This window comes from Myotis lucifugus, unplaced genomic scaffold (genome assembly GCF_000147115.1).
Source record: "Myotis lucifugus unplaced genomic scaffold, Myoluc2.0 scaffold_67, whole genome shotgun sequence".
Lineage (NCBI taxonomy): Eukaryota > Metazoa > Chordata > Mammalia > Chiroptera > Vespertilionidae > Myotis > Myotis lucifugus.
This window is the reverse complement of record NW_005871115.1, coordinates 2,407,534-2,433,333: the sequence shown is the minus strand read 5'-3', so window position 1 is coordinate 2,433,333 and position 25,800 is coordinate 2,407,534. Positions and strand designations below refer to the sequence as shown.

The 25,800-nt window shown below is 38.8% G+C and overlaps 1 pseudogene; it reads left to right on the top strand.

Annotated features, from left to right (window-relative positions):
- Nucleotides 1-4,296: 4,296 nt before the first annotated feature.
- LOC102434185 lies at nt 4,297-4,953 on the top strand (annotated as a pseudogene).
- The last annotated feature ends 20,847 nt before the right edge of the window (nt 4,954-25,800 follow it).

Here is a 25,800-nt window from a genome sequence, read left to right as displayed (position 1 = left end):
GCCGCAACCTCCCAATCTGCCCTGCTCTGTGCATGACCAGGGGCTGCACTTAGGGATTGGGCCTGCCCTCTGCCACCCGGGAGCAGGCCTAAGCCAGCAGGTCGTTATCTCCTGAGGAGTCCCAGACTGTGAGAGGGCACAGGCCAGGCTGGGGGACCCCCCTGCCCCCGCCCCCCAAATGCACAAATTTTTGTGCACCGGGCCTCTAGTAATGTATATTTCTATATGTAATATACATTTGTTCAGATAGAATACCAAGCATGAACACTTACAAAAGGAAGGTTTCACTGGGGAGGGGTTACAGTGAGAAGAAGATGAGAAAGAAAATGGATTAACATTAGATTTTTTTTTTCTTGGAAAGATATATAGTCTAGATACTTCTGCTTTGGTACCTAGTCCAGGATTTTGAATCCGTAAAGGCAACCCGAAGACTCTGGGAATCTGAGTAGGGGAAGAAAGGTATAGAATGAGAAACAGAGGGAAATAAAACTTGTTTCATTTATTTATTTTTTCCTAGAACCCAAGGCCAGTTTTCCACAGAAAATAATCTTTAATCTTTGGGAAGCTATTAAAAACAAGTGCCAAGTAACTACATTTACTACTATTAGGGTCTGATCATACTGAAAACTCCTAGCAAGTAGGACCATTACTTTACTCATCTTCTTTAGCCCTGGCATATAGTAGTGAGATAAGTCAAAGGTAAACAAAAATAAATAATATGGTAACTGCTTTCATAGAATTTGCTGCTCAAAAAGAAGCTATTAAAGAAAGTAGTTAAACTTTATAACAGACATGTGTGCTGGGGGAACACAAGTAGGTGAATATGGTCAATTTTCTTGGGGGAGACAAAAGCAAGAGAGGCTTCATAGAGGAGGTGATGTTCATGTTGATGTTCATTTTAGGAAGAGAATGAGGTAAGGATATTACAGACAAAGCAGTGTAAGCCAAAGTCATGGGTCTTGCGAGGGTTCAATTGTACCTCCAGTGCTATTTCACTTAATTTCAACTCATACCCTGGTTGGTGTGGCTCAGGTGGTTGAGTGTTGTCCCATGCAACAAAGGGTCACTGGTTTGATTCCCAGTCAGGGCACATACCATATTTTTCTGTGTATAAGACACTATTTTTTTCTAAAATCATTAGACTGAAAATCGAGGGCCATCTTATACACAGAAGTCAGCGAGGAGGGAGTTGCTTGGGTGTGTTGCTGCCCATACCTTGTCAAACAGGCTTCCTCCAATCATGAGCCTTATTGTTACTGATGTCAGGTGATGCCGTAATTAGAGGTGGAAGTGGAGAGTGAGCAGATGCAACAGGGACCAGAGCGTTCTGAGCCCATAAAGATGTCAAAAAATAAAAAGATAAATACATGTAAGTGATGGTCTTACTCTGCAAAATTCAAACTGAATGTAATCAGCTATGCAAAAGAGCATGGAAATAGAGCTGCAGAGAGACAATTTGGACCTCCTCCCACTGAGTGTATGATCAGACAGTGGGGAAACCAGGAAGAACAACTCCTTAAGATGTCAAAAAAGAAGAAGGCCTTAAGAGGAAAACCAACAAAATGGGCAAACTTGGAGCAGAGGCTTTAGACTTGGATTATGGAGCAGCGCCAGAGTGGCTTATGTGTGTCAACCAAGTTTATTCAATGTCAGACAAGAATGTTTACAAGTGAAAGGAACATTGTTGGTTTTACAGGAAAGGCAAAATGCTTCAATTTCATGAGGAGAGAGGGGTCGGCCATGAGAACACGAGCAAAGTTAGCTCAGAAAATGCCACCAATTTATGAGGATGAGCTCACATATATAGACAGTGACTCAGAAGACAGCAGTGATACAATAGAAGCTGAAGAAATTGACATGTGTGGAACTAATAGTGATGAGGAAGAGAGCAGTGATGCAACACAGGCTGAATAAAGTGATATGCTGCATAATATCATAGTACTGGTATGTAAACATTACCTGTGGTAAATATTAAATAAAAATATGTTCTGTTTTATGTTTAAAATATTTATTTTTTAAAAATTTGAGCTGGAAAAGTGGGGTGTGTCTTATACACAGAAAAATACGATACCTCGGTTGTGGGTTTGATCCCTGGTAAGGGTGCCTGCGAGAGGCAACCAATGAACGTTTCTCTCTCACATTGATGTCTCTCTCTACCTATCTATCTATCTCTCCCTATCTTCCTCTCTCTAAAATAAATAAAAAGATATTTTTGAAAATTTCAACTCATCATATAGTAATTTGTGAAACCATCTCACTCCAAAGCTAATGACTAAACATCCATTTGCTTTTTTAGCTCTATATTCATAAAGCATCTGTCTGTCAGATCAGGGCTTATCCCACTAATTCACAAATATAATTAATATTTCTGAGGCTGAGACATGTATCTGGTATTATTTTCTCTCTTTCTCAAGAAAGGAAAGCTAGAAATAAAATTTCTTCTTCTAGATTATAAAATAAGTCAGTGACATCTTGCAGTACTCAGTGCAAGTCATGTTTCAACCTAGATAGTTTCTTTAAGTTAATTTACAGGTCAGCTCAGTAATAGACTTACTATCAGACTCACATTTGTGAACCTCAGTTGAAGGCTGTTATTGCCTGGCTATGAATTGAACTTTATCAGCAGTAGTTATATAACCATGCCAAACAATCTGGCAGCTACTCTACAACACTAATAACTTTGAGAAATGGTGGCACTCTTCTTTGGCAGAATGGTACTTTTAGAGCCAAAAGACTTAACGGCAGCAGTAACAAACACATTTTGTAACTATGGGTCATATATTTGGATTTTTTTTTTTTTTACTTACGGTATGTGAATACAAAAAATCCATAAAATGACTTTTTAAGATAGTGACAGTGAAGATAGAGCAGCTGTATGTTTGGCTTTCTGAAATAACATCTTGTAAAGCAGAAATCTCTTATTCAGGATGCACACATGATAGTGAAAACAGCTGTTGTGTAGAGTTCTGTGATTCCACACCAAGCCTATATATTGACGGGATAAGGGTGTTTAGAAAGTTAAATGCTTGCTGTTTTTGAGTCCTTGCCTGTACATGTTTTTAGTCTCTGCTTGAAAAATGAGACATGCTTTTTAGGTGTAAGGAATGGGTGAAAAGTGAATGGACCTGGTCCTTAACTTTGGACTTCATGCCAGCAACTGATACATCCAGAGGCTGCCAAGCATTACAGTCCTAGTGCTTCCTAGGATTTTTTTCTAAAATTCCTACATAAAGGTATTATTTTATTTAATTTTTAATATAGTAATCACAAAGACCATCTAATTCAACCGTTCATTTAAACTTAGGGAAACTGAAAAGCAAAGACACAAAGGACCAAGGCCACACAGCCAGGACTGCACACAGCTCTCCTGGATCCTAGGATGCTAAATGGGGCAAGGACAGTCATCGAGCTCAGGTATTTATCACCAAGGATTGTAATTTTAATTTATCTCTATAAATTCCAAGTTAAAAATAATATCTTGACTTCAAATTCCTGCATATATTAGGTAATACTTAATTACCATATACATAATGGCCTTTTATTTGTTGTTGTTATTTTTTTTTAAATATATATTTTATTGATTTCAGAGAGGAAGGGAGAGAGAGATAGAAACATCAATGATGAGAGAGAATCACTGATTGGCTGCCTCCTGCATGCCGCCTACTGGGGACCGAGCCCATAACCCACACATATGCCCTTGATTGGAATCGAACTTGGGACCATTTAGTCCCCAGGCCGATGCTCTATCCACTGAGCTGCCGGAAGCCGGTCCATCCTTGCTGCTTGACACAGTCCCTGCAGGGAAGAAACATCTGCAGAACATATGTTTCAAGGGACCTGGCGTATATGGCATACTGTTCTTACTATGTTTGCTCCCCTTCCTGGCACTATGTGTTTTAACCAAGGTCACCTCTCCGAGAAAGGTAGTTTCCCCAGGTAGGGAATTCCCCCAGAAGTTAGGGAGGGAATAAAACCCCTTAACTAAGTGCCAGGCGGGTAGTTAATCACTTTAACTATGAACAATCAGGCTTAAGCTACATAATCTTTACTCCCTGGAATGGAGGTAAGAAACGCCCTAACGTTTGGAATAGAAATTGATAGGATTAAAATCTACTGGTATAAATACAGATGTAATGAGACAGTAAAACACAGAACCTGGAAAAAAGCGGTTTGGTTATTCGTTGGGGTGGTCTGTGCTCTTAGCTCCTGGGCTGCGGCTCTTGTTTAGGCAGCGGGAGCGGCATCACGGACTCAGAGGCGGCCTAAGACTTCGACTTCGGCATTGAGTGAAAGAAAATGGCCTGAACCAAGCAGACTGCTCGCAAATCCGCAGGTGGGAAAGCGCCCCGCAAACAGCTGGCCACGAAAGCTGCCAGGAAAAGCGGCCCCTCTACTGGCGGGGTGAAGAAGCCCCATCGCTACAGGCCCGGGACCGTCTCGCTTCGAGAAATCCGCCGTTACCAGAAATCCACCGAGCTTCTGATCCGCAAGCTGCCTTTCCAGAGGCTGGTGAGGGAGATCGCCCAGGATTTCAGAACCGACCTGAGGTTCCAGAGCGCAGCCATCGGTGCGCTGCAGGAGGCTAGCGAGGCGTACCTGGTGGGTCTATTTGAAGATACCAATCTGTGTGCCATCCACGCTAAGAGAGTCACCATCATGACCAAAGACATCCAGCTGGCTCGCCGGATTCGGGGAGAGAGAGCCTAAGGGAAGGCAGTTTTCACCGTGTTATGCAGTAAATTCTGTAAAATACTTGGGCTTAATTTGTGACTTTTTTGGTAATAAAGTGTTTACAATATGTTGCATTTGTACTGAAGTCATTCCATCTTTCACTTGGGATGAATGCGAAAAGTGACTGTTCACAGACCTCAGTGATGTGAGCGCTTGCTCAGGAGTGACAAGTTGCTAATATGCAGAAGGGATGGGTGATATTTCTTGCTTCTCATGATGCATGTTTCTCTTTTTTAAAAAAATTAAATCTTTCTTGTTCAGATTATTACAGTTGTTCCTCATTTTACCCCCATAGCTCCCCTCTACCTGTTTCCCCCCCACCCTCTGCCCTTACCCACCTCCACTGTCCTCATCCATAGGTGTACGATTTTTGTTCAGTCTCTTCCTGCATCCCTCACACCCCTTTCCCCCCCAAGAATAGTCAGTCCACTCCCTTTCTATGCCCCTGATTCTATTATAATCACCAGTTTATTCTATTCATCAGATTATTTATTCACTTGGTTTTTAGATTTACTGGTTGATAGATGTGTATTTGTTGTTCATAGTTTGTATCTTTACCATTTTCTTCTTCTTCCTCTTCTTAAAGGATACCTTCCAGCATTTCATATAATACTGGTTTGGTGGTGATGAACTCCTTTAGCTTTCTCTGATCTGTGAAGCTCTTTATCTGACCTTCAATTCTGAATGCTAGCTTTGCTGGATAAAGTAATCTTGGTTGTAGGTTCTTGCTATTCATCACTTTGAATATTTCTTGCCACTCCCTTCTGGCCTGCAAAGTTTCTGTTGAGAAATCAGCTGACAGTCGTATGGGTATTCCCTTGTAGGTAACTGAGTTTCTTTCTCTTGCTGCTTTTAAGATTCTCTCTTTGTCTTTTGCTCTTGGCATTTTAATGATGATGTGTCTTGGTGTGGTCCTCTTTGGATTCCTTTTGTTTGGGGTTCTCTGCGCTTCCTGGACCTGTAAGTCTATTTCTTTCTCCAGGTGGGAGAAGTTTTCTGTCATTATTTCTTCAAATAGGTTTTCAATATCTTGCTCTCTCTCATCTTCTGGTACCCCTATAATTCTGATGTTGGTACGTTTGAAGCTGTCCCAGAGGCTCCTTACACTATCTTTGTATTTTTGGGTTCTTTTTTCATTTTGCTTTTCTGGTTGGGTGTTTCTCGCTTCTTCTCATTTCAAATCTTTGACTTGATTCTTGCCCTCCTCTAGTCTGCTGTTGGGAGTCTGTATAATATTCTTTATTTCAGTCAGTGTATGCTTACTTTCTAGATGGTCCTTTATCACACCATCGAGGGTCTCATTAGATTTCCTGTACATCTCATCAAGTTTATCGACAGACTCTAGAAGCCTCTTGAGAGACCTCAAAAGTGTGGTTCTGAACTCAATATCCTCCCTTGATAGTTTTGTCCTGTTTCTTTGTCTCCGCATTTTTTACGCTTTCTTGGTACACCCCCTAGTAGTCTTTGTGTGCAGTCTTGTTGTAGTTAAGCCCTGATTGTTGTAGTTAATACTAGAGGGATTTGACCACCAGGCTGACCAGCTGTGAGAATCAGCTGTGTGGAAAACTTCTGTCCTCTGGGGAGGTGCTAATCTAGCCTTTGCCTGAGGCGATCCAGCAAATGGCTCTGCGCAGGGCTTGGGCGGGGCGGGATCAACAGGGCTGGCGGACGGAGCAGTTATGGCTGCTCTCAGTCCCGGTCCTAGAGGCTCTGCTTCTCAGAACCCCGGCTGCCACTGCAAACCTCGGAGAGAAGGCTGCCCTCAGATTCCAACTGATGCCGGACAATCCCACTTCTCCCGTCTGAGTCTGAGTCCCTAGAGACTCGCCCGGATCTGGAGCCCAGAGTCTGAGACTCCCTCCTGATTGAAAACGACAACCGCCCCCTCAGCCACCAGCCCGCTTTGCGCGCGCACCTCGGTACCTTTATATTTTCCACACTGCGCCTCTTCTGAGCTTCGGTATGCTGTTCTCTTTCCTTCTAGTTGGAGAGTCTCTCCTCAGCCAGCTTTCCTGTGGTTCTGGGTGATGTCTGTTCCGTCTTTTAGTTGTATTTTTGAAGTGGTTGTTTGCGGCAGCAGTCTCCGGTGTTTACCTATGCCGCCATCTTGGTTATTCTTTCCATTGCTTTTTAAAGAGAGTCTGTTGTTGTTATTTTTAACAAATATTTATCTAGTCCTTATAGTAAGCCAGGAAATACGTTGTAAACAAAATAAACAACAACATGATCCCTGTATTCATGGAGCTTAAACACTTTAGGTATTATACAATATAATTGCATTATATACTATCTTATGATTTCAATTTGTAGTAAGTGTTATGAAGAAAAAGAATAGTGTACATACAATGAGAGCAAATAATGAGGGTCTATTAATGTATGTTAGACTCGATGGTCAGGAGAGGCTTCTTCAGGAAGGAGCATCTGAACTCAAATCGCAAAGCTGAAGAGAGGTTAGTCAGATGGAGAGTGGTGGCCGTGGGAGTGGGAAATCCTGGCAAAGGGAACTCTATACAGACCATGGCATGTTTGAGGCAATAAAGGGAGATTTGCAAAAGAGCAGAATGGAGAGTCAAGGATGAATAATAGAGACTGAGATTGGAGAGGTAGTCAGGGACCGGGTCACTTAAGGTCTTGTAGGTGATCCTAAGAATAAACTTTATTCCAAGTGCAAAGGAAAGCTTTTGAAACATTTTTCAGCAGGGACACTAATATGATCTGATATACCTTGTTAAAATGACCAGTTTTCTGATTAGCATTTGATAATTTCTAAGATCAACACACAGAGTAGATATGTGACAGCTAGAAACACAGAAACTTTAATTTTTACTGCCTTACAGCAGGCTATTGTACAACTTGAAGCCCAGCAACCACAGGCAGTACCTCTAAGTACAACAAGATGTATGATGAGTTCTCATAGAGGAAGCTCCAAACCTCACCATTTCTCCTGGTTATTCCTTAGTTTCCAACCTTGTACCCAGCACACGCAGTTACTTCCCTTCTCTTGATCTACAAATTGTCTCCTTCTCCAGGAACTAAACTTGGCATTTCTTGTCTGGTTTTCAATCTCATTTCTCCTATATTCTTGTATTTCTATGACTCATTGATTTTCACAGTCCTTAGAATATAGCAGAGTTGATTTTAATGCTCTTTGTAGGAATAAAGCATTAAAAAATATTATAATTTTTGAGGTTGCTATCAGCAAAGAATACCAATTATTGTATTGCCTATAAATGAGAGAATAAAAATTTAAAAATATAATTTATTCTTTTCTGTTTTGCTGCCTCCAATTAACTACATGCTTTGAGCAGTCTTTCTAGTTTTTTCTTTCTTTTTGCCAAATCTTCATGATCCCCATTCAATTGAAATTATTGATGCTCTATAACGAGTTGTATAACACTTTAAAATCAAATATGAGACACTGTAGTATGCCTTCACATTGGATACACTATCTTTTTAAAGAGTGCTTTTGTGGGTTGATTTCTCCTTTGGGATTTTTATTTGACTTATGACCTCCCTGACTCTTTGTTCAACCTTTTTTTCCTAGAATGAAAGAGCTGTCAACTAGTCATGCCATTAAGTGTCATGCAACCTAGCCAAAATAGTCTCCTGCTGTCTTGGAGTGCTTTAAATTGATTAATATTCACTTTTCTGTTCTCCTGAGGTCATTTGTAATGCTGTGTATTTGTGGTCTCCCTGCTGGGATTCATTTGACCTTGAGATAACACAAATCATCGGAACAGACACATCTGGCACATCTGAACTAGGTGTGTCTCCTTTTTCTTTAAAACAAGCTAAAGATGTTGTAGGGTACTATGTCTCTTAAGTAAATTTTGTGACAAATTGACAATATCACTAGGAATTAATATTTTTCTATAGGTCAGAATTAATGCCTACTTATGTACTGAGCATATAGAAGTTGAGAAAACAAATAAGTGCAGTTTATTATTTGCTGTCTTACATCCATTGTATTGTTCTCTCAGCATTACCTATTGCTTCCTTTCCTGTGGGAAAACCTATAATGGATCCTTTGTCTTAATCCTTGGGGACTATGCTCTCTGTTATCTGTCACCATTGGAAATGGTTTGAGTCAACAAATCTCCTGAGGTTTTATTGATATTGACTCAAAGCATATTGCTCTAGAAATACTAATATATTCTAAGGGACTTGAAAAGACCTAGAGGCCCTCAAGAAAGACTCTAAGGAGAATATCTTAAATTCTGGCCTTTCAGATGGGGATTTGCACTGGAGCTAGTCTGGGTCTCAGTTAGTTTTCCTTCCTAGTGCTAAGCCACGCCTGCCACTTCAGCCCTGAGGGAGAGAATCAAAGCAGATTCTCTTCCTCGTGACATCATCATGTTTTGTTTTTTTTTTAAATATATTTTTACTAATTTCTGAAAGGAATGGAGAGGGAGAGAAAGATAGAAACATCAATGATGAGAGAGAATCATTGATCAGTTGCCTCCTGCACGCCCCCTACTGGGGATTGAGCCCACAACCAGGGCATGTGTCCTTTACCGGAATCGAACCCAGGACCCTTCAATCCACAGGCCTACCTACATTCTATCCACCGAGCAAAACCAGCGAGGGCCAAAATTTTATTTTTATAAATAAAATACCTAAGTATGATCCAGTTACAGAATTGGTAATAAGCACAATTGGTAGATGTGTGTGGTACTTTTAAATACATTAATTGACTTTCTTTAAGCAACTCTCACTCACACATAAAAAGAAATTAACTTTAAAATAGAAATATATTATGTAAATGACAAAAATGTCAAAACTGTAGTAGTAACAAAATAAATAATGAAAATTCAACCTAAAATTGGTATATGAAATTTTTCCATAGGTATAAATGAATTTTTATCTTAAAAGTTGCCTTTCACTTTTACAAACCAGATCTTGAGTTAAATGAAGAAAAATTATTTCATGGCAAAGGGCTTTCAAAAAAAAAGACCCTGCTTCTGGTCACCCATGACTACCATCAGAGACTGCATTGCCAGATGCATAAAACAAATTGTCAGAAAACTCTCATGCATTTGTTCTTTCTACCCACTTTAGGAAAGAGACCTGCTATTTAATGCACTCTTCCACAACCTCCTTATCAACTCAAAGACTTCCAAGTTAAATTTCCTCTCACCTAGAGATAAGGAAAGGCTCTGATGATTAGAAGTTCTTTGCTTACTATGGTCAGCATGGCCAGGCCTCCTTTGGGTCTAGTGGCACATCGGAAGTAGAACATAAAGGTAGGTAATAGGCACAGGAAGGAACTGCCTCCTCCAGACTGAGTCTAGCTCCATGAAGAAATAAGGAGACATGAGGGAGAATTTTCCAAACTTGCAGGAAAGTGGTGGTATGGAGCCAATATAGGAAAACATTTTGGCCCTGCCCAGATGGCTTAGTTGGTTGGAACATTGTCCGGTACACTGAAAGGTTGTAGGGTCAATTCCCGGTTAGGGCACACACTTGGGTTTCAGGTTCTATCCCCATCTGGGGCGCATGCTGGAGGCAACCGATCAATGTCTCTCTCTCTCCCTGCCTCTCTCTCTAATGTCAGTAAAAACATATCTTTGGGTGAGGATTAAAAAAAAATAAAAATAGGAAGATATTTTTATTTGTCTTTTTTGTTGTTTTTGTTCATTTCTGTATTACCAGAAACTACAATAGTGTTCCTAGCATCTATTAGCTCAATAATATTTGCTGACTGACTGAGTAAATGAGTGAATAGTAACAGCAAAACATATATAGTACTTCAAAAGAAGATATATGTGTAAGACTATTGAGAACTCTTGTCTTAGAAGCAGTGATAGAACAGGGAGTACCGTGTGAGGGTACAGGAGAGTGAGAAAAGGCAGGGCTCTAATGGAACGATGAGAAATAATATGTATAGAGGGAAATCTTATCTCATTAATGAGGACAAAATGAGGGAAGGATGTTTACAAAGAACATAGTGGAAGGGCCTGGTGGAAAGGAAGAGATAAATTATTTACAAATGTGAATGTAGAAAAAAGTCATAGAGTCACTTTTTGTCCTTGGAGAAACAGTTTTTAATAACTGAGAGAAAGATACTGGTAGTTAAAAGTTAAAGTAGAGACCTACTGTTAAGGACAAGGAAGGAGAGAAGGGAAGTATAAGAGTTTAACAGGCCACAATGTTCCATGAGCCATGCTCATGTTGGGGCTTTTAGGGGCTACAAATGGACATACTTACAGGGGACAGTGTAATGAGTGACTGGGGCCAAATGGAAAAATAGAAAGCACATGCCCTTGCAAAGATAGCAGTCAATACAGCTTCTATGATGGTTTGCCATGCAGAAATAGATTCAAAGAGAAACCAACAATCTGCATTTGAATGTAAAATCTCCTAATTTGTAAATGTTGGGAACTTATTCAACTTTTATAAAAACAGTTTATGGTGCATAGTAACATGGATTTATAAGACATAGCATTAAGGAAAAAAAGGAAAAGAATGAGATTTATGGCATAATATTATTTATATCAACTAAAAACACATTCACACAAAATATTATAGAAGGTTTCATGTACATTAAATGATATAAATTAAATACATTAAAAGCCTTTCTTCATCATGGAAATCAAGACCATGAGAAATGAGAGACTAGATATTAAACAAAACAAAAGCAAGCAAACAAACAAAAAACCCAAACCCTCAATTATAGTAACTTTTTAAATTAGGGTTAAGAAATTAAGAAGAATCCTACATGGATATATAATAATAACATGCTATGGATTGTAGAGTATGATTATCCAACTTTCTATACATAAAATTCAAAATAAATGAGTAAATATAATTAAAATAAAATACACAGTAAATATCCAAATGAATAAACAACTAAAAATGTTAGTAGTTGAATTTAGTCTGTAAGCCACTGGTTTGAAAATCTTAATTTTTGTCTTGTCCCCTAGGAGCTACCCTGAATGTGGTCAGTAAATTGGAGAATTTTGAAGAAAACCGGCTGGTAGATGAGCACAAAGTCACTGTTGCTGCTGCTGTGTGTCATCTGCTGAGGCTCCTTCAGAGGGTTTTGTGCAAGGGGTAACCAAGAAGGTGAGGAGAAAAAGACACCGAAAATATATCAGAAATAATAGACCAAACATGCCCATAGTGACCCTCATCCAGTGATAAAGACTTCACAGCATCCTATTTTCATGCAGACCACTTTTATAAGTTCTCTGATTTGTCTCTTTTTTAAGTTATTATAAACTCTTTCTGCACATACCTTGTGATCATAGGTGAGGGTGTTTGGGCCAACACTCATTCCTAACTACGGACACCATCTTCCATGTGAAGTTACATCAGTTAACATGACACTCTTGGCTTCTCTCCATCCTCTTCACTCCTCCCCAGGGGATGAGAAGTGCTATATCTTTGGGAGGAGAGAAAGGGCATGAAACAGCTCACTTTTCTTTCCCCTTTCTCTTTAGAGGGAAAGGCTGCAGTTCCCAGTACTGTCTATACCTTGATTGATATGTTTGACTAATTCTGAAGAAATGTGTACACAAAATTGACTTCTCTAACACTAATAATTCTAAAACCACATTGTCCAAAAGTTATTATTGGTAGTAATAAAGCTGATATTTTGTTATTCATATGCCTTATTATTTAATTCAGTTGGTTCAAACACAAGCAGGGAAGAGGAGTGTTATATTGAAGAGAGCCTATCAAAACCAACAGTCAATGGAAATATTTATAAAAAGTGTTTTGGCCCAGCCCATGTGGCTCCGTGGTTGAGCGTCAACCTGTGAACTAGGGGGTCAAGGTTCAATTCCAGTCAGGGGCAAATGCTTAGTTTCAGTTTGGTTTCAGGCTCAATCCCCAGTGCGGGTCATGCAGGAGGCAGCCGATCCATGATTCTCTCTCAACATTAATGTTTTTATCTCTCTCTCTCCCTCTCCCTTCCTCTCTGGAATCAATAAAAAAATAAGTTTTTAAAAGTGTTTTGTTCTCCCTGGCCAGTGTTTCTCAGTGGTTAAAGCACCATCCTATGCAGGGAAGGGACTAGGGTTTGATTCCCAGTCAAGGGCAGGTCCCTCAGTTGTGGTTTTGCTCCCTGATGTCCACGCATGTGGGAGGCAACTATTTGACGTGTCTCTCTCACAATGATGTTTCTCTCTCTTTCTCCTCCTTCCTCCCTCTCTTCTACTCTCTCTGAAGAGCAATGGGAAAAATATCCTCAGATGAGGATTAACAAAAATAAAAAGTGTTTTGTTTGACCTCAAGGGTCTTATCATTATTATGCCTTATCAACTAACAGCAATAAAAATTTATTTGAGATGAATATAACAGAATTTGTCTTATTTCATGATATAAAACTTTTAAGAAAACATAAAAATTGACTAAATTTTCAAGAAATCTCATATGGAATTATTAACATTTCAAGTATTTAATTCCTTTAAATTTTTAAAATTCTTAAATTGCATAAATCCTTATTATATGTTTCTTAAGTTTTCATCCATAAGTAATCTTCCCAGGAAACTGCTGGGTCATTGTGGAGCTAATTCCTATGTTTATTTTGTTGTTCATCAGTTTCAAAAATCATCTACATTTAAAGTTGCAAATTGTGTCCTTATTTTATAGCAGTCTTAATTTTAGTTCAAAGCCACAGAAAGCTAATGGGAAAGTCAAGACAAAAATTCAGGATTTCTGATCTCAACCCAGTGGCTTTTCTCCTCTCTTACATTTTCTCTGAAAATGACCTAAAAGTGATAGCTAGAATGTCTTAATTAGTTTTATTCCAAAGGAAATACGTCTAATAATCCATTCAACAAATATAAATTGGGATATTGCTTTGTCTTATATGTTCTACTTGGAACTCAAAGACAAAGAAAACATAGTTTTAATATCAAGGACAAATAAACATAGTTTTGATAACAAGGAATTCTCAATCAACTAAACATATATTATACATATCATATGTAACATGTGATATATATATATATATATATATATATATATATATATATATATATGAATAACTAAGGAAAATATAATGATAGTGGCCCAGACTATTTATAAAACTGCCCCAAGAAATAAAAATACCTACTCTGATTATACAACTACTTCAATTGGAAAGTAATTGTGGAATAGACATAGAAAAGGCCCACATCCCAGAGGTTTATGCATAGAAAGAAGTTAGGAGTTTATCATGTAGACAATGAAGAACCATTTTCTTCATTACAACACTGAACCTGGCTTTGACCGAGTAGGTCAGTTGGTTAGACCGTTAGAGCATCGTCCCAGTAAGCCAAGGTTATGGGTTCAATCTCCAGTCAGGGCACATATAAGTAGCAGCCAATGAATGCATAAATAAGTGGAACAACAAATCAATGTCTCTCTCTCTCTCTCTCTCTCTCTCTCTCTCAAAATCAATTTAACAAAAACACTGAACTTATAAAATTGCTTCCTCTCTTTTTGTATTCTCTGCCTTTCTGTTTATAATGATTTTTTTAGATCACTTAGCAAACATGGAGACTAAAAATTAATATAGCATATTTATGTGTCTATTTATAAAAATAATATCAAAATTTGTATACATAGATCCTGACTCATATGAAAGAATTTGTGTATTTCAAGCAGTGCTTTATAAATTCAACACATGCTACTCATCAGGGTTCCTCTGTAAATCTGAGCCCTCTAAAAGATTGATGTTTAAGAAAAAAAACACACACACATATGGTTTTATTTTTTAAATATTAAATGAAGCCAGTATATATAAATCAAGTTGTTCTCTGGCTCATGATGAAAACAATTTCTCAAAACTTTTAATCAAATTAATAATCATGAAGAATGGTCATTTTATCTAAATTAACCTTTTAAATTAAAAGCATGTTGTGATTACTTCCCAAGGCTAGAAGTCTCTGTACATTATATTTTACTTTGTTCAAAGTTAAGTTTTTAAATAACAATTCTCTGTAGAAGTGCTTCTGAAAATTAGCTTCTATTGAATGGTAATTGCAAATGATGAAATCCTGGATGGCAAATATAATTACATTAAGTACATAGAAGTACTGACTATAAATTTTTTTTCAAGTGCTTGTGTTGAAATTTAAAAACTTGAAGTAAAGATAAAGTAAAGATAATTCATGTGTTATTTAAAAATCTAGATAATTGCCCTAGCCAGTTTGGCTCAGTGGATAGAGCGTCAGCGTGTGGACTGAAGAGTCTGGGTTTGATTCTAGTCAAGGGCACATACCTTGGTTGCTGGCTCAATCCCTAGTTGGAGTGTTTGCTGGAGGCAACCAATGTGTCTCTCTCACATCGATGTTTCTCTCTCTCGATGTTTCTCTCTCTGGGTCTCTCTCCTTCCCTTCCACTCTCTCTAAAAAAATAAAAAAATAAAAATCTAAATAATTGACTATATTTATATTTGTGAGAATTAGTTCAGAATTGGTTGGGTTTTGTTACATTACTTACTATATATGTGACTTACTCTACATTGCTCCACTTTTTTAAATCCATAAAATGATGTAGGTAAGGTCTATCACTACAGTTGCTGTCAGTATAAAATTAATTACTACGTGAAAAGATCTTAGAATACTGCCATAAAATAAATGTCAGCTAGTATGACTAGTCACATCTAAAAATCAAATTATTATTTGAAAAGATGAAGTACATTTCTTACAGGTATTCCAAACATATTTATCACATGCATTTGCAATTATGTTCAGCATAATCTAACAACTGCTAATCACTTACATCATCATTTAAATTTATAACTATCAACTTTACAGTGGAAAGGTATTATCTTCACAATTAGAATTAAAAACCTGCCATACTATGAAAGCTGTAATCTAGTACATCATCAAATGAGGCAGAAGGTCTCTCTATTATAACCCATGCTCCCTCCCCCAGAAATATGCACATATTTCATATATGCTACTTGTGGTCAATGCTATGAAAACAAAATTTCAAGAAATATTATTTTCTATAATGTATATAGAAAATTTAACAATGACTCTTCACCACGGGCAAAGTTTAGGTAGTAATGAAAATTATCACCTTTTTTCCTCCTCCTTCCCTTCTCCTTCTCCTTTTTCTTCTTCTCCTTCTTTTTCAAAATCAACTTCTACATCATCAGTATCAGCATCTTGCCATAATTCACTATAAAGTTTGTATTTTCTAATCTCCCGAGAAACAATACAATATCCTTACTTTACTACTCTCACATATTTTGCTGCTGTGCAGACTTATTTATTTAATTTTATGTAGGATGATAAATAGTGAAATTAATTCTTAATTTGGAATAGGGTCCACAAAGGTATGGAAGGATAGACTATGTAACTTTTTGAGATAATTCTACATCATAAAATTTCGGGAGCATTTTATTTATGCAATAATGACCAGAGAGTCTGCTAGCACTGACTAAATCAGGATAACCTCTCAAAAAATGTTTAAATATGTTAGTTTTAAAAGTGCTATGTTTGAGGGTTTGTATTTTTTTACTTTTGTTTTGTTTAATATCTAGCTTTTTAAAAATATTTTTTATGGATTTCAGAGAGGAAGGGAGAGGTAGAGAGATAGAAACATCAATGATGAGAGAGAATCAATGATCGGCTGCCTCCTGCACACCCCCTACTGGGATCGAGTTCCCAACCTGGGCATGTGCCCTTGACTGGAATTGAACCCAGGACCCTTCAGTCCACAGGCCGATGCTCTATTCACTGAGCCAAACCAGCTAGGGGAATATATATAGCCATTTTAATGGTTTGGGAGGGGATCATCATGTATGTGCACTGTGCCTTATTATTTGCACTACTTTTGCCCTAGCTGGTTTGGCTCAGTGGATAGAGCATCAGCCTGTGGACTGAAGGGTCCCGGTTTCGATTCCGGTCAAGGGCATGTACCTTGGTTGCAGGCACATCCCCAGTAGAGGGTGTGCAGGAGGCAGCTGATCGATGTTTCTAGCTCTCTATCCCTCTCCCTTCCTCTCTGTAAAAAATCAATAAAATATTTTTTAAAAGAATACACTACTTTTATAAAAACAAACAAAATGGAAATTACTTAAATGTCCAACAAATTTAATTTTTTAAAAAAAGCTTTAAAAGAACATTGAGGGGACTAAATTTAGGTTGAAAAGACCTTCCCAAACCAAGAAAAGAGAAACACATGATATAAAAATATTTTAATGCCAAAATATACTAATATTGATATACAAATACCAGTTTAAATTATAGGACAGATGACAGATAAAAACTAAATAACTGTGATGCATAAAGAAATTTTGCAAAATGGTTATAAAAGGCTTACGTACATGAAAGACACAGATGAAAATAATATGAGCATGCAAGGCACAGAAGGACAAATGCAAGTGACTGATGAACATATGAAAACATGCTCAATCTTTATAGATGTTTGGAATATATAAATTAACTAAAAAAGATCACACCGAATGCTGAAGGGAATCAGAATGAAAAGAGGTAATCTGATACATTGTTGCAGCAATTTTGGAAAGTTATCCTGCAACATCTGCTAAAATTTACAGTGTACATATTCTTTGTTCCAACAATCTAATTCCTGAATTTTTTCTCATAGAAATAAAAGTGCCTGTAGGTAAGGACAGACACACAGAGGAGTTCACCACAGTACAGTTTAATGGGATACAAATGTCTCTCTCTCTCACATGCACACACACGCACACACACACACACACACTAGCAGTGGTATGATGTATTGGTAAGCTGTTTTTCTGAAAAGAAAGCCAAATACTGATTTGTTGCATTTGATGTTTTTCATGTTCCCACTATAGCTAATTTCCACCTATGGACATAGTTTACCGCATGCAGAGTTGGGAAGAGATTGGTCCTCATGAGCCAACACAAGCTGGCTCCAATACACCACTGGGTATGAAGAATGAACTTTACTTCATATGTATTATGGACTATTAGACAACTATAAAGCAGTGTGTTTTAAAGTTATTCCAACTGCTTTGAAGAGATTTCCATAATATGCTTTTAAATGAGATAAGCGGGATGCAGAGAAGTGTATATGGTGTGCAGACTAATTTTTATAAAAGAAATATAAAGGGCAAACCTTGTGCATATGCATTTAAACATGATGATATGGGCACAGAAAAATGTATGGACAAGTCCACACAAGACTAACAATTGATACCTGCAAAAGTCAAGGTGGAGATGAGGGGAGGTGATATTGGTGTAAAAGAGGAGAAAAATGCAGCCAAACTTGCCAGCAAATTTTATGCAAACATATTAGTGAAAAACAGGGAACTCAGTGTAAAAGAATTGCAATCTCAAGTGGAACTGGAGGATATAAAATGGGAAATCTCACCACTGAGCAACACCAGCCGGGCTCTTTTTTATTTTAACAGACTCTAACGGAACTCTCTTTTTTGTGTTCCCTGTGCATAAATGCAGCCTACTCCAAACCCTCACCAGACTCGCCTGCAGCTTGCTACAGTTTGCCTGTCCAGAATAAAGTCATCTTTTTGAGCTTGCCTCAGTTTACCTCTTCATTTCGTTTGACATCAGCAATAAAGTGTCCCAAGAAAGCAGACAGTGTAATACAAACTGGAAAAGCAGCAGAGGGAAGACTTGGGGCTGTGGCAGCTCTATTCCCTCAGCAGTGATTGGTGAGGGTTTTACCAGTTCCTTCGAAAGTAGGAACTGGAGGCTAATGTAAAAACTCATTCTGTATCTTTTATATTTGAACCTTAAGAAACTGTATTTTTTATTTTTATGGACTCAAAACAATTTGGATATTGGCAATTACACATGGTTCAATGCAATGTTTAATAACACATGTTTAGTGAACAGTAAACTCACTAAATTTTCTGAAATTAAAACAGTCTAAATATTCTAAATTTCAAAGCACAGAAATGTTGAAAGGACTTAATCAATAAGTAGGATGGATAGGTAGGTAGATAGATAGATTATAGATAGATAGATAGATAGATAGATAGATAGATAGATAGATAATGTTAGATGATAAATGATAGATGATAGATAGATAGATAGATAGATAGATAGATAGATAGATAGATAGATGATAGATAGATAGATAGACTGACAGGCACAGACAGGCAGACACAAAAACCCAAAGTGGAGATTTTTGTTCAGTTGTGCTAAGCATTTAATAATCTCTTTCAAACATTCCTACCCAAACCAGAAAATAAATAAAACCATTTCCTTAGAATTGTTACGTATTTCTATGCTCTGGTTATCTTGCTCAAAGAAACCCAAGATGTTAGGACACAGGTGGTATTTTCAGAGTTTGCTTACGGGAAAGGCAGTGGGGGAGATCCATGCTTTGATCAGTACACAAATACACAAAGGATGTTTATCCTTTGCTGTGGCAACACACTCAGCAAACTTCTGAAGAAGATGACTGTGTATCACGCCACTGAACAGGTAACAACTATTTTATCTTAAGTGCTGATACTTTTTAATGCCTCATGGCATGGCAGCAGTCTCCTCTCCTCCGTTCAGTGCTGTGGTGCTTTCCCTCTCTCCTCCCTGCACCAGTGAATCCGTTCCTTCCTTTTCCTCTCACCATTAGATGACCTATTTCAGGTTGTGTACAAGTATGTGCAGAGGTTTCCTGCAAAAAAAAAGGACTTCTCTATTTCATTTATATTTCCAAAGTCTTCTGTTTACCTTTTCTGTACACTAACAATGTGTCTTCTCACCTGTGTTCCAGCTTCCTCTTCACTCCTGCTTGTCTCTGGAAGGGCAGGCACCAAGGAATAATGGGGCCTCAAACTTGTCTGGATCACAATTTCTCTTTATGTGACGAGTGTGGGCACCTGCACACCGTCTTACACGTGTGTGTGTGTGTGTGTGTGTGTGTGTGTGTGCGTGCTATCAGTCCAGAGTGGTGAATGTAGGCAGTCACACTGCGTCTGTGTGCACATCCTCCATTACTGTTGAGTGTCTTACACGCGAGGGAGCTCCTGTGAAATTGTCCCCAGTGCTCTGCTTCAGCATGAAGCCCTCTCAAAACAGGGATTAAGAGATGGAAAGAATGGGGTCAAGCAGTAAGAGAAGTTCAGAAAGGAAAGACCTTTGTACTCCATAAAATGAAATGAGGATGGTGCTTAGTGAGCTGGGACTAGAGAAACGGGTGAAAGAATTCCCTCCAGGCTGTTCCAGCCTAGGAGAGAGGAGTAGTTAGGGTCTCTGGGTGCTGCTTCTTCTTGAGCAACTTGTTCCAAAGGAAACAGGTGAGGCTCCCTTGAGAGACTGTATGACCTTCCCTTTAACTGTGATATTAGATAACTCTCATATGATGCATCTTGGCATGCCTTTACATTCGGTACGCACTTTCAAATATTGCTGCTCCCTGATTCTCTCCTTCTGGAACCCATGTTAGTCATTGTCAGAGTACTTACTCCTGAACCCTGCTCACTGGGCCAATTATCGGAGTAAGTTCCTCCTTGATCCTGCTCAACTACGCCAACTGTGGGAGTACAGGTTCTCCTCTGCCAGGGGCTGTACCCCTGTGGACACTGGGTATTAGAGAAGATATAAGCAGTCGTAGGCGTATAAGAGAAACTTTATTGCAGACTAAGTAGCCATTGCTAACAAGGAGCCATCAGACAAAACAGTTCTTCAAAGTAGCTTACAAAGTAGCCATTGCACGCACAGCAGCCCTCTACCCACCGGTCAGTAACACATCTTTATACCAACTTAGACAAAAGAGGATTCTTGCCAGCTAGTGATGTCAGTATTTGGGTTATAGAAAAGTACGCCTGCTCAGTGCATACAGTGATATCGCTGTGTCCTTGCTTTTGCAGCTGTGTATGGCAACTTGGCCTTGAACATCGGCGCACTCTAGACAGGGCGCCCACGCTCAAATTGGTCTTGAACTCCTGGCATACTCTGACTAGGGTTCCCACAGTCAGATACTGAGGTTTCTCACTCTCCCCTCTACCTCTTCCTTTTTTGTATTTCCCATCTCCTTGTATCTTTGCCATTTGGTCTGAATCATCCTCAATGTTATATTCCAGTTCAGTAATTCTCTTTAGCTATTCTAACCTGTGCCTTAATCTGTTAAGTGATAATACTAATAATATTAATTTCAATAGTCTGGTTTAATTCTTGTTTTCTAGGTAACTATTTTTCAAGTATTCCCATTCTTATTTTGTGAGTTCTAGTCATTCTTCTATCTCTTGGAAGAATTGACACGTACTTTTTAAAGTCTTTTTCAGATTTTTCTCTGTCTCATCTGTGGACACATAGGATTATACTTCTTCATATGTTTTCTAATTATTACCTGTGTGTTCATCTCCACAGAGAGTTATGTTCAATCAGCTGCTTTTGCATGGGTCTTAAAGGGCCTCCATGGGATCGCTTCAAAGCTACTTCTGCTAGGAGCTTACAGAGATCACCAGTAACAAACAAGATTTTAAATTAGGTTAGACCTTACACTGGTATGCAACATAGGTCTGAATTACAATTTCTCTTGAATAACTCCACGCTTTGGGAAAGAGAGCTTTGGGCCAGGGAACAAGTCTCCTCTCCTCGTTCAAATTAAGAAAGGCCATTATCAATTCTTGCCTTTTGCTGTGCAAAAAACTCTATTCTCATGTCCCACCATACCCCAGCCCTGGGACTAAAAGCCAAGTTGCCAGGCTTCTGGAGAAACCATTTGCACTTCGATTTCTGAGAGGAGGGAAGAGAACGCATTTTCCTTTCTTTGCCTCTCTTCATTTCTGCAGAGTCTCAGATCTAGCAGGAAGCCATGTGGAGGTTGCCCTGGCTCAAGGACTAGTGATAATAAGGCGAGACCTCTGTCTTAGAGAAACTGGGACAGGTTATCAAAGCAGGAACTCAGACATGGAGAGATACAACACAGGGCCTCTGGGCCTCTGGGCCTCTGGGCCTCTGTGATTAGGACTGGGACACAGGACGGCAGCTTGTTGAACTTCTGATCTTAAATCACCCCTCCCCACCTCCAACTTTGTCCCAGAGTGGAGCATGCTCACCACTCAGCACAGGCTGAGAGACTGTGATTGTAAGACTGGATGAGGAGGCAAGGAGCCAAGCACCTCATTCATTATAGTGCTGACTGTCACTATAATGGGTTAGTACATAATTTATTTTTTCCCACTCAATGAATGGAAGGAAGTACCCTGAGTACTTGCATAATATTTTTACATATTTCTGTAATAATATTTTATGAAATGCAACTTTAACATTTTTTGTATCTTGAAAAAATTCAGCCATATAATTTCAGACTTCAGGAATGAGAGGCTGAGACCAGGAACAACATGAAAAAGATCCCAGTGAAAGGGAAATATTTCTTTTTCATATCTTATGAATCTTACAAAATTTTGAAAATAAAAATGAAGCCTTATTGTTGAATCATTTTTGGGAGGGAGGTCTCAATTTATAAGGCTTATGGTATTAAAATTATATCCAGAGTAATTGCTTAAAGATTATGTTCTTTTTGGTATAATAAAAATATTTTGGAACTGGATAGAGATAGTAGTTCTGCACCATTGTGAATGTACTAAATGATACCGAATTGTTCACATTAAAATATTAATTGTATATTATGGAAGTTTAGCTAAATAAAAAATGTATATCAGAAAAAATTTATATGTACATTTTTTTACTTGATGCCCTTAATTATTTCCTGTAGCTCAACTATATTAAATGTCAGTGGTTATATGGAACAAAAAATATGGAAATGGAAAATATTGCCCTCATATTGAACTCAACATCTGCCAATATGCTTTTCTCAAGAGATTTTCATTGGGATTTTTGTCAGTATTAATGGATGCATTTAATCTTCTTTAGTCCTAGTTTTCATATTGACTTATCATGTCACTGTTCTTTGTCATAGAATTTAACCACCTGGTTTCCCAACACTTAGACCATGAAACACAGAGGAACAGAGGAAAGAGATAGGCAATAATAAGTGTTAAGTGATGGAAAAACGCAAAAGGATTTTATTTAGGCATTCCCAATTCAAAATAGGCAGATCCTCTAGCAAATAGTGCAGCGATTTTCAAATGGTGTGCCACAAGAATTTTTAAAACATGCAATACCTGATTATTTAGTCAGGGACACTGACCTCTTTGCCCTTAGATTGTCAAATAAAAAAAATTGACAACAGTCAACACAACAGTAGCCATCTGGTGTAAATGAATCAAAATTACACCTATTTTTTAAACCAGATTAGCAAAATATATGTGTTTTAGTGTGCTGCAGAATTTTAGTAATTAGTTTATGTGTGCTATGAGATGAAAAAGGTTGAAAATCATTGAAATAGAGCATGCCTTCCAGAATGGGAGGAGAGAGAGACAGCTGTATGAGCCAGGAAACTTTGGGATATAAATACCAGAAACACAATGCAATCAAGCTCATGAAATGAAGAAAAGCAGAGGGGAAGCTGCCCTGGAGTAAAATCTGAGCCAGCTTCAGTCACCCTTAAGTCTCTCTCTTGATACTTCCTACCTCTGTGTTGAACTTGATTTTGTATACTTAAGAAGAAAAGATGCTTCCCTACAAACCTGAACTGGGAAATGCTGAGGAAGAACCTTTAGCCCTACCCGGTTTGGCTCAGTGGATAGAGCGTCGGCCTACAGACTGAAGGGTCCCAGGTTCAATTCTGGTCAAGGGCATGTACCTTGGTTACGGGCACATCCCCAGTGCGGGGTGTGCAGGAGGTGGCTGGTCGATGTTTCTCGCTCATGGATGTCTCTAACTCTCTATCACTCTCCCTTCCTCTTTGTAAAAAATCAATAAAATATATATTTTTAAAAAAGAACCTTTAATGATCTTTCCAGAATAATCATTATGACAGGGAAGTGAAATACTATGATCAGCCTAGCCTCCATCATGTTTCCACCCTATACCCTCAGGTGCAGGGTCTGTGCTTGGCAGCCTCCACAAGGATGCAATACAGGACAAGCAATTCCCCAAGAAAAGATGATACGGCTCAGAATATACAACCAGAGTCTCCTATGGAAGTCAACAAGCATTGTGCTTCTCTTCTGCATTAAGCACTTTGCAACTGCATCAGACACTATCTCAATACTTTGCACACCTTATAGTCCACACCACCACCCTGAACTATGGTCCTTGAAACTCAAATTCAGAGAGATTGGGATGTGTCCATATTTAGCATATTTAGTAAGGATTGAGAGAGAATTTGAATTCATATGTGATTCCAAAGTTCATGCTTTTTGGGTGGGAGAATGACAGCTTCATTTTTAGTTCAGGTGCTTAAATTTCTCATTTTTGTGCCTCCAAATATTTATTATTTTTCAATTAGTAGTAGAAGGGATATGCTGGCTGCAACACCAACCACACATCCTTCTAAAGTTCAAACAGCAAAACTGGCAGATGTTGTAGGGCCTAGACCTCTATGACATTCTACTTGTTTAATAATAATAATTAATAATAAATAATAATAATAGAACCTTCCTTCCAACCTCTCTGGAAATCAAAATCCAGAGCAACCTCCCCTCAATGAAATAGACCTGAAAAGAGGAAAACACAAATTTCCTCTTGTGCAAGTATCTGGCTCAGCCAAGAGTTGCTAAGACTCTGGAGCTCCTGGCTCTGTGATTTTCTAGTTTGTAACAGCCTGATGGCCACGAACACTGATCACCTGAGCCATGTTCTTGGTGTCTGTGACACTTTTTTTCACTTTCAGGGGAGGAAAGGGATGCCTCTGAAATTAAAGAGAATATGAGAAGTGGAGGCTGGAAACATCAAAGACCATTTGAATCTACTTCATGATTTTGCCCATGGCTACCCTGTTTCAATCATGACCTTGAGAAGGTTATAAATTATTTCTACACCCCTCATGCATTTACTTTGTGTATGCACTATGCCAGGCCCAAATGCTGAACCCACCCTCAGAGAGTACATAAGCAAAAAAATAAAAGTTGTAGGTAAAGGTTTTTATTTATTTGTTTTCTTTATGATTCACCTGCCTGAGATATAAGGGAGCAAGTCACACCTAGGGGTGAATTAATACTGTCTTCAAGGAGTTTATATATCATTTGAGAAGTAAAGAAATGAACCAAAGAAGATTAATGAATAATACAAGACAATATATGGTAAGTAATAAATGGCCTGGAGTATCAATGAGTTAATTCAGAGAAGTATTCATTGTTTATTACTTGTTATCCTATATAATAAAAGACTAATATGCAAATAGACCAAATGGCAGAACAACTGAACAACCGGTCACTATGACGTGCACTGACCACCAGGGGGCACAAGTGGAACATGATGGGTGTGGGCAGCAGGCAGCAGAACATGGAACATGGCAGGCATTGGCCACAGTGGGATGGTGGAGCAGGTAAGTGGGGGTGCCAGACCAAGGAGGGGCGCCAGTTGCTGTCATCAGGGAGAGCCTGTGGTGGTTACTGAAAATTCTTTGCTCCTGTGTGCCGTGGTCCCACCCAGTACTCGCATCTGCTGCTGGCGCTGGCCCCAATCGCTCCGTGCAGCCAGTGGGTGTGAGAGAGGCTGGCGCTGTCAGCGTGTGGGAGTGGTAGCGGCAGGAGTGGGGCTGCCTGAAGACAGGGGAACAGGGGTCATACCGGGAGGGGCCGGGGGGGTGCGGAAGATGGGCCTGTGCCCACCACAGCCTTGCGGCCCACAGTTCCTTCAAGGTGCACGAATTCATGCACTGAGCCCCTAGTAGGGTCGTAAAAGAGTTTGATCAGATAAATAAAACTAAGTGCTTTTTATAGCTTTAGGTTACAGATTCAAATTTTAAGAAAAATACCAATAGTTGAGAGTAGAACTAGTAAACCAATCTGTAATGTATATCATGGGCTAGATATGACATTCACCATAGGACAGTGGTCGGCAAACTGCGGTCCCTTGAGTGTGGCTTTTCCACAAAATACCACGTGCAGGCGCGCACGTACAGTGCGATTGAAACTTTGTGGCCACACTCAAAGGGCCAAAGAGCTGCATGTGGTTCGCGAACCACAGTTTGCCAACCACTGCCATAGGACCATACATTTTTCACTACTTTAAAAAAATAACTATCAAACTAAACATAAGTAATATTCACTGAATCAAATATTCTTTCTAAGACATAGTATAATAAATGATAAAGATTTCT